The 15,840-nt window shown below is 42.3% G+C and overlaps 1 pseudogene; it reads left to right on the top strand.

Moving 5' to 3' along the window:
• Window positions 1-7,462: 7,462 nt before the first annotated feature.
• LOC120991108 overlaps window positions 7,463-15,840 on the top strand; it is a 37,566-nt pseudogene continuing 29,188 nt past the window's right edge.

Raw genomic sequence — 15,840 nt, 5'->3', positions numbered from 1 at the left:
TAGAAGAGATAACTGTATCCTTCCGCCCCATCCTGGACTATTTTCACACATATAACTTTGGTAAGACTATTAAGACAAATAACAGGGATCTAGGATCTTAAATGGAAAGGACTTGAAACAAGTCTTTCCTGTGGGAATCCATCACTTAGCTTGGCGAAGAATGTTCTATCAATATATATTTAAAAGCAATTATTTAATGCTTTGCTAGATTATGAGTCTAGATTCTTCTGCAGGTAGAATGAAGCCTCACAATATCCTAAGACTACATCTCAATATGGAGATGATCAATTAATTTAATTATTTATTTATTCGCCAATCTAGATGGTATAATTTCACCCACTCTATCAAATTACTCTTAATAAAATGAAATATCATTTTCTGTGTCTCTTACCAAGTCCTAGTAGGAATCTCACTTCTGCTCCTAGGAAAGCTGGGTGGTCCATCATAGCGCATCTCACCATGGCTTTCATCTTGATAGACCCCTCTACTTCTCTTCTCCTCTCTCTTTCTCATCTCCTTTTTCCTTCTACCTTCTGTGTATGGCTTATGATCCCAAACTTATCAGTTAGACACACCTTCCTAGTTTGGAACTTTCCAATCATTGTCGGATGGGCATGACCATTAATAAAATGTGACATCATAACCCTACCCAGAATGCACTTTTGCTACTGTTGTAATGTCACCTACTGATACCTAGGTGGCACTGCTGTATAAGCTTCTAAGGTCAAAATGTATATTCAGACTTACATAAGTTAACCCTTTATACTATGATGCAGATAGCTTATACAGCAGTGCCACCTAGGTATGAGTAGGTGACATTACAACAGTAGCAAAAGTGCATTCTGGGTAGGGTTATGATGTCACATTTTATTAATGGTCACGCCCATCCGACAATGATTGGAAAGTTCCAAACTAGGAAGGTGTGTCTAACTGATAAGTTTGGGATAATAAGCCATACACAGAAGGTAGAAGGAAAAAGGAGATGAGAAAAAGAGTGGAGAAGAGAAGTAGAGGGGTCTATCAAGATGAAAGCCATGGTGAGATGCGCTATGATGGACCACCCAGCTTTCCTAGGAGCAGAAGTGAGATTCCCACTAGGACTTGGTAAGAGACACAGAAAATGATATTTCATTTTATTAAGACTAATTTGATAGTGTGGGTGAAATTATACCATCTAGATTGGCGAATAAATAAATAATTAAATAAATTGATCATCTCCATGTTGAGATGTAGTCTTAGGATATTGTGAGGCTTCATTCTACCTGCAGAAGAATCTAGACTCATAATCTAGCAAAGCATTAAATGATTGCTTATATATATATATATTGATAGAACATTCTTCGCCAAGCTAAGTGATGGATTCCCACAGGAAAGACTTGTTTCAAGTCCTTTCCATTTAAGATCCTAGATTCCTGTTATTTGTCTTAATAGTCTTACCAAAGTTATATGTGTGAAAATAGTCCAGGATGGGGCGGAAGGATACAGTTATCTCTTCTAAGTTATATCCTTGAATGGAAGTGTCCATCTTGAAGTCATGTGATGTGTAGTTGGTTAGAAGGGGGTGGAATGTATTTAGCATTCTATAATGATGTCTAGGATTAGACAGGCCCATCCTGATATCATGAGGTTTTCTCTGAACAGAAGTAATGTATATAACTTATGTTCATATTTTGATATCCTAACCTAATAATAGCTTGTGTATAATGTGACAAGTTATTTCCACTCACATGTATTGTTAAGCTTGTAATGCTTTATATTAACGCTATATATATTCATTTGCATGTATCATTGTGTTTATTTACTTATATATGTTTATAACCTTGTAACCAATAAATCTGCATATTTTTATTATACCTGTGTATTATTGTATAATGCAGAACTACATTTTATCATTAACGTCATCTCACGTCAAAAAGAACTTATTTATCTGAGGAAATAGTCGGACTCAGATGTGAATTGTATCAATTAGGTTGTCTACAATTCACCAGGTCATGATTTTAAGAATTTATGACAAATTTTATAAATTTTATTTTTTTATGGTTAATTATTTTTATGACCATAATTAATAATTCTTAATTGAATTATTACCCCCCGACAGCTCGAGTCAGTGTATTTAAATGTAATTTAGCACCTATTTCTAAAAAGTATCTGCCAGGATTTGAACTCCCAACCGTTTGTACATTAGAGACAAGGACTTAATCCCCTCAGCTATAAAGCTGAATGCTAAACTGTGCCAGAAAAACCCCATAGTAGTTTCTGATGTAGTGAGTATTACTATTCAGCAGAAGACTTATGTTATATTTCTGTGCAGGTTAACATGTAGCTCTATAGTGTGGTGGTTAACGTTCTTGCCTCTAATGTACATGGTTGGGAGTTGAATCCTAGCAGAAACATATATTTATATATGAGTTTTTAGCCATAATATATTTACATATATTATTATGTATTTAGAATATATAATATATTATAATTAGGGTTGAGCGAACCCGAACTGTAAAGTTCGGGTTCGTACCGAACTTTAGGATTTTTGGACCCCGAACCCGAACATTTCGGGTTCAGGTTCGGTGTTCGGCGCTTTCTTGGCGCTTTTTGAAAGGCTGCATCTGAGCTTTTGGGACATTGCAAATCACCATTTTTTTGGCAAACTACAACATCTGGATTAGTCAGTGTGCAATTTAAGGTAGAAAAACACCCATCATTTTCTGGGGTTTTAAAAACACCCTTTTTTTTGCCAAAAAACAGTATTGTCCTGATCTGCAAGTGTTAAATTCAAGTTTAATATATACAGCTTTCATATTCTGTTACAAAAAGAACACTTTTTTGGCAATCTACAACATCTGTATTAGTCAGTGTGCAATTTAAGCTAGAAATACACCCATCTTTTTCTGGGGTTTTAAAAAAACACACTTTTTTGACAAAAAACACTATTTCCAGGCCTTGCAGCATCAGCACGTGTGAAATTACAGGCTTCTATACTGCTGTCAAATTCAGTTGTTAAACAAACACTCGTTTGGGCACAAAAAATATAGTTGTCAGCCTTTGATGCAGATGTCATTGTGAGATACACCCAAGGGGATGTCAGGGGATGTCAAGGGATGCAAGGTGCCCGCCGCACCCACCGCCGTTCGTGCCCAGCGCTGCCTTTCCAGACTTCTGCACTGCCTCCTAATCCTCTGTGCCGCCTCTCGCTCTCCCTCCATCCCCCCTCCCCCTCCTTCTGCTGTAAGATCTCGCGCGTGCGCACAGGACTCTGCCTGATGCGCCTGTGCGGACTTTTCGATTTGGCTTCTTGAAGCGAAGTGCGCATGCGCCGGCACTTCGCTCAACCCAGGTATGACCTGCACTCTGGCGCCAGCCTCTCAGAGCCCTGTGCGCATGCGCGATATCTTACAGCAGGAGGGGGGAGGGAGGGAGAGCGAGAGGCGGCACAGAGGATTAGGAGGCGGCGCAGAAGTCTGGAAAGGCGGCGCTGGGCACGAACGGCGGTGGGTGCGGCGGGCACCTTGCATCCCTTGACATCCCCTGACATCCCCTTGGGCACCTTATTTCTTTGAGTGACAGGTTAGTAAAACCTGTTTTTTAGCATAATAAGGCTACGGATCACATTTAGAAGCCCACATTAGGAATCCTGATGAGGCCCTGAACATCAGCATATGTTTAGCTGACAGGGGTGAAACCTGGTGACAGAATCCCTTTAATACATTTGGGTTACATCCAGAGATTTTAAATACCGCCATTTGGTGCACCAATATTGAATTCATTACCTAGTAGACAGGTAAAAAAACAATAACAAATTTGTCTGTTACATTTTCAGGTGAAATTCACCAATTTTTGGGTGTGATGTACCACTGCTATACCTACTGTAGTAGACCGGTAAAAAAAAATAAAAATTGGTCTGTTACATTTTCTGGTGAAATTCAGCAATTTTTGGGCGTGAAGTGCCACTGCTATACCTATTAGACCGGTAAAAAAAAAAAAACATTTGTCAGTTACATTTTATGCAGATCGTGGAAGTGGCGGTGGAGTCCCACATTTCCGCTTGACTTTTTTGGCCCACATTTGTGCTTCTGTAATTTGTCCCACATTTGCGCCTCAATAGCTTTTCCCACATTTCTGCTTGATCCCAATTTTTTTTTATAAATTTATCTCCCTTAAATTTGGTCTCTTTTTCTCACGCTCCCTCTTCGGCGTGGAACCCTGATTCCCCGCCACCCGTGATCACCATTGTAGGCGCATAAAAGAACATCGAAAGTTGATAGAGCAGATATTAAATTTGATCGTGAACATCACGGGGACATGCGACATGGTGGGTCAGTAAGTGTGCACACGCCTACACAAACTGACTGACAGGGGTCAGCCTCTGCAACTTCTGGGTCTCCAGATTGGGAGCTTGCCCTTTACGCCTTGGAGGTGCTGGCCTGCTCTGCAGTGTAGGCTACCTCCTCCTCCTCCACCGCCACTTCCACCTACACTGCCACATCCACCACCTCCTCGACCTCCTACTCCATATGGACCTGGTCCTCCTAGATTAAGATTATTATTTTTTATTTTTACGTATTTTATGTTATTTTAAGTCATTTCCCTATCCACATTTGTTTGCAGAGCACTTGCCATGCTCTTAACCACATTTTGACGACATTTGCAGCCCTCTAGCCCTTTCCATTACATTTTTACATCCATTTTAATGCTCAAAAGTTCGGGTCCCCATTGACTTCAATGGGGTTTGGGGTCAAGTTCAGGTCAAGTTCGGGTCCCGAACTCGAACTTTTTTTTTGAAGTTCGGCCGAGCCCGTGGAACCCGAACATCCAGGTTTCCGCTCAACTCTAATTATAATATATGTAAATATATTATGGCTAAAAACATCAGTAGTAGCTTCACACATGTTATGGATTCATATATATCATAAGTATGATTATATTATATATATATTTTTTTATATTTTTTTAGTAATTACACATTTATTTTGTGCCATACATTTTTTACAAATACAAAAAAAATTATAAAAATATATAAATTTAATATCCATTTCTTAAATGTTTCTGCCAGGATTTGAACACCCAACTATGTACATTAGAGGAAAGGATGCTAACCACTACACTATAGAGTTACATGTTAACCTGCACAGGAATATAAAATAAGTCTTCTGCTGAATAGGAATGCTCACTACATCATAAACTACTTTGAGGTTTTTCTGACACAGTTTAGCATTCAGCTTTATAGCTGAGGGGATAAGGTCCTTGCCTCTAATAGACAAGGTTGGGAGTTTTAATCCTTTCAGAAAAAGAGATTAAATTCATATATCTTATATATTTTTTAGTAATTGTAAAAAAATTATGGCAGAAAATAAATGTGTAATTACAAAAAAAAAAAATTAAAAAATTTGCACAAACTGTCCATAACATCCCTAGGGGTGAATATATTCGCGCCCTGCGTAACTGCTCCTCTAGTGAAACTTGTATTGAAGAAATGAAGACTGTCACCACTCGTCTCCTGGCCAGGAATTACCCTAGCAGACTTTTAAACCGATCAAAGAATATGGTTTCCATTATGTCTCGGGATAATCTAATTTTCTCTAACAAAACGCCCAAGCTTGGTCATAAAGAGAAGCAACTTATTTTTTCTACGAGTTATAGCTGTGAATTTTCACAAATATGTAATATTGTCAAAAAACATTTTCATCTTCTCAAATATGACCAAGTCTGGGGTGATGTTGTAAAAAGCGGTGTCAAATGTGTTGCTCGACGTGCTGTCACTTTGGCAAATATGGTGAGCCCCTCTCTATACCTTGATAAACCTGGGTCCCAGCCTACCTGGCTGAGACACATAGGCAATTTTAAATGTGGGCACAAAAAATGCACATGTTGTTCATATATGAGGATGGGCTCGCATATTTAGTCCATTACTCATACTGTCCAGCAATATATTAATTGTAACACCACATATGTGGTGTACTGCATAACATGTTCCTTGTGTAATTTACAATACGTGGGGTGCACATCAAACTGTTTAAAAGTTCGAATATGCCGTCACATTTCTGATGTACCCCATGCTAAAATAAAAAATGTTTCTGCCGCAAGTCTGCATTTTGCTGCGGTTCACAATGGTAATACAGACAGCATGTCAGTACAAGGAGTAGAAAGGGTTAACAGACCAAGCAGAGGCGGTGATCACAAGAAAAAGCTGCTCAATCGTGAGTGCTTCTGGATTTTCAAATTAGGTTCACAGATACCGTCAGGATTGAACCGGCATCATGATACTATTCTACATTACTAATATTTAAACTTTTTTCTATTATTATAACTTGTCGATTTTATCTTATTTTTCTATATCTCTTGGCATGTTGTAACTGCTATGTACTTTACCTGTGGAGGATGTCATCAGGAGGTGTGTCCTGTACCTGATTGCGATCACCTGTCTTTGGTGGTCTACTATTTTGTCTCGACTCCACCTCCCAATGATGCACATCATGACTAAGGATCCGCACCTATAGTGATCCGAAACTGGTCGATTTCTTGCATTGCTGTATGTTGGTTTTTATCTGCACGGGATTAAATAAAGCCTCAAGTATTTTCAGTGAATCTGGACCATCTTTCTTTTCATTTTCGGATTTGTTGTGCGCCGAGGTTCAGGGCGAGGTCCGGGCTCCTGGCTTCCTGTGGATGAGCGCGACATTTTCCAGTGTTGTTTCATATATATCAGAAGTATGATTATATTATATATATATATATTTTTTTTTTCTTTAGTAATTACACATTTATTTTGTGCCATACATTTTTTACAAATACAAAAAAAATTATAAAAATATATAAATTTAATCTCCATTTCTTAAATGTTTCTGCCAGGATTTGAACATCCAACCATGTACATTAGAGGAAAGGATGCTAACCACTACACTATAGAGCCACATGTTAACCTGCACAGAAATATAAAATAAGTCTTCCACTACATCAGAAACTACTTTGAGGTTTTTCAGACACAGTTTAGCATTCAGCTTTATAGCTGAGGGGATAAGGTCCTTGCCTCTAATAGACAAGGGTGGGAGTTTTAATCCTTTCAGAAAAAGAGATTAAATTCATATATTTTATATATTTTTTAGTAATTGTAAAAAAGTTATGGCAGAAAATAAATGTGTAATAAAAAAAAAAAATATTATATATATATATACACTGCTCAAAAAAATAAAGGGAACACTTAAACAACACAATGTAACTCCAAGTCAATCACACTTCTGTGAAATCAAACTGTTCACTTAGGAAGCAACACTGAGTGACAATCAATCTCACATGCTGTTGTGCAAATGGGATAGACAACAGGTGGAAATTATAGGCAATTAGCAAGACACCCCCAATAAAGGAGTGGTTTTGCAGGTGGTGACCACAGACCACTTCTCCGTTCCTATGCTTCCTGGCTGATGTTTTGGTCACTTTTGAATGCTGGCGGTGCTTTCACTCTAGTAGTAGCATGAGACGGAGTCTACAACCCACACAAGTGGCTCAGGTAGTGCAGCTTATCCAGGATGGCACATCAATGCGAGCTGTGGCAAGAAGGTTTGCTGTGTCTGTCAGCGTAGTGACCAGAGCATGGAGGCGCTACCAGGAGACAGGCCAGTACATCAGGAGACGTGGAGGAGGCCGTAGGAGGGCAACAACCCAGCAGCAGGACCGCTACCTCCGCCTTTGTGCAAGGAGGAACAGGAGCAGCACTGCCAGAGCCCTGCAAAATGACCTCCAGCAGGCCACAAATGTGCATGTGTCTGCTCAAACGGTCAGAAACAGACTCCATGAGGGTGATATGAGGGCCCGATGTCCACAGGTGGGGGTTGTGCTTACAGCCCAACACCGTGCAGGACGTTTGGCATTTGCCAGAGAACACCAAGATTGGCAAATTCGCCACTGGCGCCCTGTGCTCTTCACAGATGAAAGCAGGTTCACACTGAGCACATGTGACAGACGTGACAGAGTCTTGAGACGCCGTGGAGAACGTTCTGCTGCCTGCAACATCCTCCAGCATGACCGGTTTGGCAGTGGGTCAGTAATGGTGTGGGGTGGCATTTCTTTGGAGGGCCGCACAGCCCTCCATGTGCTCGCCAGAGGTAGCCTAACTGCCATTATGTACCTAGATGAGATCCTCAGACCACTTGTGAGACCATATGCTGGTGCGGTTGGCCCTGGGTTCCTCCTAATGCAAGACAATGCTAGACCTCATGTGGCTGGAGTGTGTCAGCAGTTCCTGCAAGACGAAGGCATTGATGCTATGGACTGGCCCGCCCGTTCCCCAGACCTGAATCCAATTGAGCACATATGTGACATCACGTCTCACTCTATCCACCTACGTCATGTTGCACCACAGACTGTCCAGGAGTTGGCAGATGCTTTAGTCCAGGTCTGGGAGGAGATCCCTCAGGAGACCATCCGCCACCTCATCAGGAGCATGCACAGGCGTTGTAGGGAGGTCATACAGGCACTCACAACAATAGACAATCACAGTCTGCTTAAACTAATAACACACAAAGAATTAAATGTTACTATGTTTTTATTGAACACATCATGTAAACATTCTCAGTGTAGGTGGAAAAAGTATGTGAACCCCTAATACTAATGACATCTCCAAGAGCTAATTGGAGTGAGGTGTCAGCCAACTGGAGTCCAATCAATGAGATGAGATTGGAGGTGTTGGTTACAGCTGCCCTGCATATTAAAAAATACACACCAGTTCTGGGTTTGCTTTTCACAAGAAGCATTGCCTGATGTGAATTGTGTCTCGCACAAAAGAGCTCTCAGAAGACCTACGATTAAGAATTGTTGACTTGCATAAAGCTGGAAAGGGTTATAAAAGTATCTCCAAAAGCCTTGCTGTTCATCAGTCCACGGTAAGACAAATTGTCTATAAATGGAGAAAGTTCAGCACTGCTGCTACTCTCCCTAGGAGTGGCTATCCTGTAAAGATGACTGCAAGAGCACAGCGCAGACTGCTCAATGAGGTGAAGAAGAATCCTAGAGTGTCAGCTAAAGACTTACAAAAGTCTCTGGCATATGCTAACATCCCTGTTAGCGACTCTACCATACGTAAAACACTAAACAAGAATGGATTTCATGGGAGGACACCACAAAGGAAGCCACTGCTGTCCAAAAAAAAACATTGCTGCACGTTTACAGTTTGCACAAGAGTACCTGGATGTTCCACACCAGTATTGGCAAAATATTCTGTGGACAGATGAAACCAAAGTTGAGTTGTTTGGAAGAAACACACAACACTATGTGTGGAGAAAAAGAGGCACAGCACACCAACATCAAAACCTCATCCCAACTGTGAAGTATGGTGGTGGGGGCATCATGGTTTGGGTTTGCTTTGCTGCGTCAGGGCCTGTACGGATTGCTATCATCGAAGGAAAAATGTATTCCCAAGTTTATCAAGACATTTTGCAGGAGAACTTAAGGCCATCTGTCCACCAGCTGAAGCTCAACAGAAGATGGGTGCTGCAACAGGACAACGACCCAAAGCATAGAAGTAAATCAACAACAGAATGGCTTAAACAGAAGAAAATCCGCCTTCTGGAGTGGCCCAATCAGAGTCCTGACCTCAACCCGATTGAGATGCTGTGGGCATGACCTCAAGAAAGCGATTCACACCAGAAATCCCAAGAATATTGCTGAACTGAAACAGTTCTGTAAAGAGGAATGGACAAGAATTACTCCTGACCGTTGTGCACGTCTGATCTGCAAATACAGGAAACTTTATTGCTGCTAAAGGAGGTTCAACCAGTTATTAAATACAAGGGTTCACATACTTTTTCCACCTGCACTGTGAATGTTTACATGGTGTATTCAATAAAAACATGGTAACATTTAACTCTTTGTGTGTTATTAGTTTAAGCCAACTGTGATTGTCTATTGTTGTGACTTAGATGAAGATCAGATCACATTTTATGACCAATTTGAGCAGAAATCCATATATCATTCCAAAGGGTTCACATACTTTTTCTTGCAACTATATATATATATATATTGTGGGGTTTCGCTCTGGTAGACAGGATTACCGGACGCAGTATAGAGGCAACAACAAGTTCTTTGGATCAAACAGTTCAGTGTTTTATTCACACTTTATACAAGTGACAAAACAAGCAGTCATAATCAAACAAAAAGTCACCTTGTGGTGTTGATGGTAATTCACACCATGCGGCAATTCTGGCTCAAAGAGTCCTTGCTGAAAGCAGCACCAACATGTTTTCACACCAAACAGGTAGCTAGCCTTCATCCAGAGACAAGGCTCCCAGATCCCAACACAAAGACATGGCTTCTGAGCCCAGCTGCCAAAACCCGGACCGGCATTTAAAATCCGGTCCGGTATTTGACCTCAACTGGCTGTAAATCAGCCCAGCAGCACATGCTGGGAGAAAAATACCTGTTTTCCCAGACCAAACCTCTCACTGTGTCAATATATATATATATATATATATATATACAGTGCTGCCCATAATTATTTATACCCCTGGCAAATTTTGACTTAAAGTTACTTTTATTCAACCAGCAAGTAATTTTTTTTACCAGGAAATGACATAGGTGTCTCCCAAAAGATAATAAGACGATGTACAAGAGGCATTATTGTGAAAAAAATAAATTTCTCAGCTTTTATTTATATTTGAGCAAAAAATACAAGATGTTCCGCACTGTGAAAAATCTCAGAGGATGTGATCGGAGGCCAAAAGTGACACCTGTGCTGCCAGGAGGATAGTTAGAGAGGTGAAAAAGAATCCAAGGATCACCACCAAGGCCATCCTGGTGAATCTGGGCTCTGCTGGTGGCAATGTCTCAAGGCAGACAATCCAACGGACACTGCACACTGCAGACCAAGGAGGACGCCACTTGTCCAGATAAGGCACACAAAAGCTCGCTTGGCCTTTTCAAAAGCTGATCTGGACAAAGAAGAAGACTTCTGGTCTTCTGTGTTATGGTCAGATGAAACAAAAATGTAATTGTTTGGTCACAATGATGTTTCCTTCATTTGGCGCAAAAAAGGAGAAGTCTTAAACCCAAAGAACACCATCCCCACTGTCAAACATGGTGGTGGGAACCTAATGCTTTGGGAGTGTTTTTCAGCCAATGGACCAGGGAACCTAATCACAGTAAACGGCACCATGAAAAAAGAGCAATACATGAGGATTCTCACCGACAACATCAGGCCGTCTGCAGAGAAACGTGGCCTTGGGCACCAGTGGACATTTCAGCATGACAATGACCCAAAACACACAGCAAAAGTGGTGAAGAAATGGTTGGCAGACAACAACATTAACGTTTTGGAGCGGCCCAGCCAGAGTCCAGACTGGAATCCAATTGAGAATCTGTGGAGGGGGATAAAGATCAGGGTGATGGCAAGAAGACCCTCCAACCGGAAAGATCTGGAGCTCATTGCTAAAGATGAATGGGCAAAAATACCTGTGTAGACCTGCAAAAAGCTGGTCTGCAATTATAGGAAGCGTCTGATTGCTGTAATAGCCAATAAAGGCTTTTCTATTGATTATTGAGAAGGGTAGGAATAATTTTGGACTGGACACTTTTTGCTCAAATGTAAATAAAAGCTGAGAAATGTTTTTTTTCCACAATAATGCCTCTTGTACATCGTCTTATTATCTTTTGGGAGACACCTATGTCATTTCCCGTCAAAAAAAGTACTTGCTGGTTGAATAAAAGTAACTTTAAGTCAAAATTTGCCAGGGGTATGAATAATTATGGGCAGCACTGTATATATCAGGTGATATGTAACATATTTTATTTCTCTAGGTCAATTATGAAGTGACCGATCCCCTGTTTAATGACAGAGAATTATATCCAACTTTTTACCGGGTTGTTCCTAATGACCGGGGCCGATATGCCGCTATTATTCAGTGTCTGAAGTACTTTGGATGGAATTGGATTGGGATCATTACACCAGGTGATGGGAGCGGAGAGATGGAATATAGAGAGCTGAGTGCAATGATGGTCCAGCATGAGATCTGCATTGAGTTTGTCATTAAGCTGCACACTGATGTGAGCGTTAATATACAGAAGATGGCTGAGATCGACAAGTACTCTGCACGGGTCCTAGTCATATGTGGTATATTCTCAGCTTGGTACATTGGAGTTTTTGAGAGATCTGAAGCTATTCGAGAAAACTTTACTCTGATCCTTCATGAGTCCTGGCTGAAAGTTAAGTATGTGGATGACGTCTTCTTTCCAATGGTAAACGGTAGCTTAATTTTTATGTTGCCCAAAAGAAACATTCCAAAAATCAATGAAATTATCAATGATGTCAACCCATCCAACCGTCCATGGGACCCTCTGCTGGAGGATCTCTGGATCCAGCTCTTCCACTGTCTTTCCCCAATTAAAATTAAAAATGATGTTATCCAATTCCTGTTTAAGTTTTCTGGAGTGAACTGCACCAGGACGTATCGTCTTCCCTCATCATTTCATGGCATACAAGATACAAAGACGTATTATACATACACTGTAGTATATATTCTAGCCCATGTCATACACACAATGAACCTAAAGAGTGGAAAAGGAAGAGCATACCCGATAGGACAAAAAGTAAGTGCTCGCTAGATAATTAGATAGATTTTAAATAACTGCATACTGAGGTGCAACTGAGGCTCCAATAGTTCAAGGAGGTCACTATAAGGGTTCTCTCATGATTCTTAATACAGTGACTAGAGCTGAGCGAATTTTAAAAAAATCCAATTTCAATACGAATAAATTTGCGGCCAATTACGTTAAAAAAACGGCTATTTCCTGGCTGCAGAGAGCCTTTATCGTTGTGAATTGCAGTAACACGCACAGAGAGTCTGCTGTGGTAGTGAAATAATACTGTGAGTCAGTATGACATGCAGATGACAGGCGTCGCTCTTAGAATCACTGCACACTTCACTTATTTGGTCAGTCACGGGGTCAAAACGGACCAAGTAACTCAAGTGTGAACTCAGTCTTACAGGTCGATGTTAGCGCCAAGAAGAAGCGCGCTCCTTTTACACCGTCCTCAGCTGATTCCACATAGATGTCTACAGAGCCTGCTCTATTAAACGCTTGAACAAGTAGAGCCCCCGATAGATTGGAGAGGAGGTCAGCAGTAAGTTTCTGATGACGTCACTGATTATTTTGCCCTTCCTCTGATCCGTCAGAACAATAACCCCCAAAAAAAAGATCCTGTCTGTGGAGCATCCGCCTTCACTCGGTCAGCATTTGGTCAGTAATCTATCAGTATTGGTAATGCCAAAGAAAACAGGAGTGGATCCAAAACAGAGATGACACGTGAATGGAATATTTGCATGTCTTTTGTGTTTTGTACCCACTCCTGCTTTTGGCTACCAAATCACAAGCTAATTCTGATGGGACCATACAGGCCGTACAGCTGCTACACAGACAGGATCCGCTGTGTGTCTCGTTTTTCCTTACTTCTGACAGATCAGAAGAAGGCTCAAATAAGTGATGATGTCAGCCAGGCCGAAAGGCAAAATAGTGGCCCAGTCAAGAAGTGGAGAGGGTGGGAACAGCATGAGAAGTTCACAGAGTGGCCCTATGACATAGTGGTGAGGTGGAAGCAGCATGAGAAGGCCACAGAGTGGCACAATGACAGCTTGGAGGTGGCAGCAGCAACAATGACAGAGTGTGGAGGTGGCGGCATCAGCAGCATCAGGAGTAGGCCACAGAGTGGCACGATGACAGTGTGTAGGTGGCGGCAGCATCAGGAGGAGGCCACAGAGTGGCACAATGACAGAGTCTGGTGGTGTCAGCAGCATGAGGAGACTGCAGAGTGTCACAATGACAGTGTGGAGGTAGCGGAAGCATCAGGAGGTCACAGAGTGGCACAATGAGAGAGTGTGGAGGTGACAGCAGCATGAGGAGACCGCAGAGTGGCCCAATGAGAGAGTGTGGAGGTGGCAGCAGCAGCATCAGAAGGAGGCCAAAGAGTGGCACAATAACAGTGTGGAGGTGGCAGCAGCATGATGATACCACAGAGTGTCCCAATGACAGAGTCTGGAGGTGGCGGCAGCATCAGGAGGCCGCAGAGTGGCACAATGACAGAGTCTGGAGGTGGCAGAAGCATGAGGAGACCACAGAGTGGCACAATGACAGAGTGTGGATTTGGTGGCAGCATCAGGAGGCCGCAGAGTGGACCAATGACAGAGTGTGGAGGTGGCAGCAGCAGCATCAGGAGGCCACAGAGTGGCACAATGACAGATTAGGGAGGTGGCGGCAGCATCATGAGGCCACAGAGTGGCACAATGACATAGTGTGGAGGTAGCAGCAGCATGATGAGACCGCAGAGTGTCCCAATGACAGAGTCTGGAGGTGGTGGCAGCATCAGGAGGCCGCAGAGTGGACCAATGACAGAGTGTGGAGGTGGCAGCAGCAGCATCAGGAGGCCACAGAGTGGCACAATGACAGAGTGTGGAGGTGGCAGCAGCATGAGGAGACCACAGAGTGGCCCAATGACAGAGTCTCGAGGTGGCAGCAGCATGAGGAGACCACAGAGTGGCACAATGACAGAGTCTGGAGGTGGTGGCAGCATCAGGAGGCCTCAGAGTGGACCAATGACAGTGTGGAGGTGACGGCAGCATCAGGAGACCACAGAGTGGCAAGGTAACATAGTGTGGAGGTGGTTTGCAATACCAGTACCCGCCGAAGATGGTGGGTGAAAGAAGGAGCACTTGGCATCAAATGTGTGGCATCAGGAGGGTGGCAGCATCAGAATAGTAGCTGAGGCAGGTAGCCAGAAGAAACCGGTCTCTGTTGTTAAAGTGTTGGTTTGGCACCATGGATGATCTAGTCTGATGCATCAGGAATGGGTGTGTGGAAATCCTTGCTGATCCACGCCTGATTCATCTTGACAAATGTCAGAATCTCCACATTTTGGGTGAACAGGCGAGTTCTCCTTGGGGTAACTATGGCCGCCGCTGCACTAAATACCCGCTCTGAGGCCACAAAGAAAAAGGCAGCAGTCGAGGCTCATCTGGTCACGGTCTGAAATAGAGGCACGAATAATCGCCAGGAACTCAGCGATAATGGAAATATAAGAAAAAAGGAAATCCAGCTTCCAGACGACCATATAAATGCTTTAATGAAAAAACTTGCTAAAATCCGGACATGTAAACCATGTCTACGCGTTTCAGATCAACAAATTCAGATCCTTACTCATGACAACATAATAGTGTAAGACACTGGCCTTAAATAAGGGGCAGGTCAAGCATATCAGGTGGACACAATTAACACATAGCTCCACCTCAAAAACATAAAAACATATGCTAAAAGTGAAAGGAAAAGAGGAAAAACTTCAAAGGATACAAGAAAGGTCTACCACGGTCAATAATGCAATATAAGATCATGTCTGCGATTAAGACCTATTGGCACACAAGTACCCATAGTGAAGATCCAATATGACTCTCTGTTTAAAAGAACTCTCCTATGATCACCTCCACGTTTAGGGAATTTGACCCTTTCCACTCCTTGCACCACAAGGCTACTGATATCACCTGCATGACAAGCCGCATAATGTGAACTGACCGCAGAAACATTTCGGGTCAGCGCATGTGGAATGTCAGAAATATGTCGGCGAATTCTAGTTTTGGGGCTGTTGGAAGTGCAGCCTATATACTGCAGGCGGCATGTCATGCAGGTGATGCAGTATACCACAAAGCTGGTATTGCAGTTGATATACTGGTTCACAGTAAAAGTTGGATACAGAGACAACAGTTTGGCCAATAGAAAGGTACTTGCAACAGGTGCAGATGCGATGTCCGCACTTATAGTTGCCTTTGAAACGTAGCCAGCTCTGCTGTGTCTGCAGATCATCCATGAACAGACTGG

This window comes from Bufo bufo, chromosome 2 (assembly GCF_905171765.1).
Source record: "Bufo bufo chromosome 2, aBufBuf1.1, whole genome shotgun sequence".
Lineage (NCBI taxonomy): Eukaryota > Metazoa > Chordata > Amphibia > Anura > Bufonidae > Bufo > Bufo bufo.
This window is presented reverse-complemented; position numbering and strand designations above follow the sequence as displayed.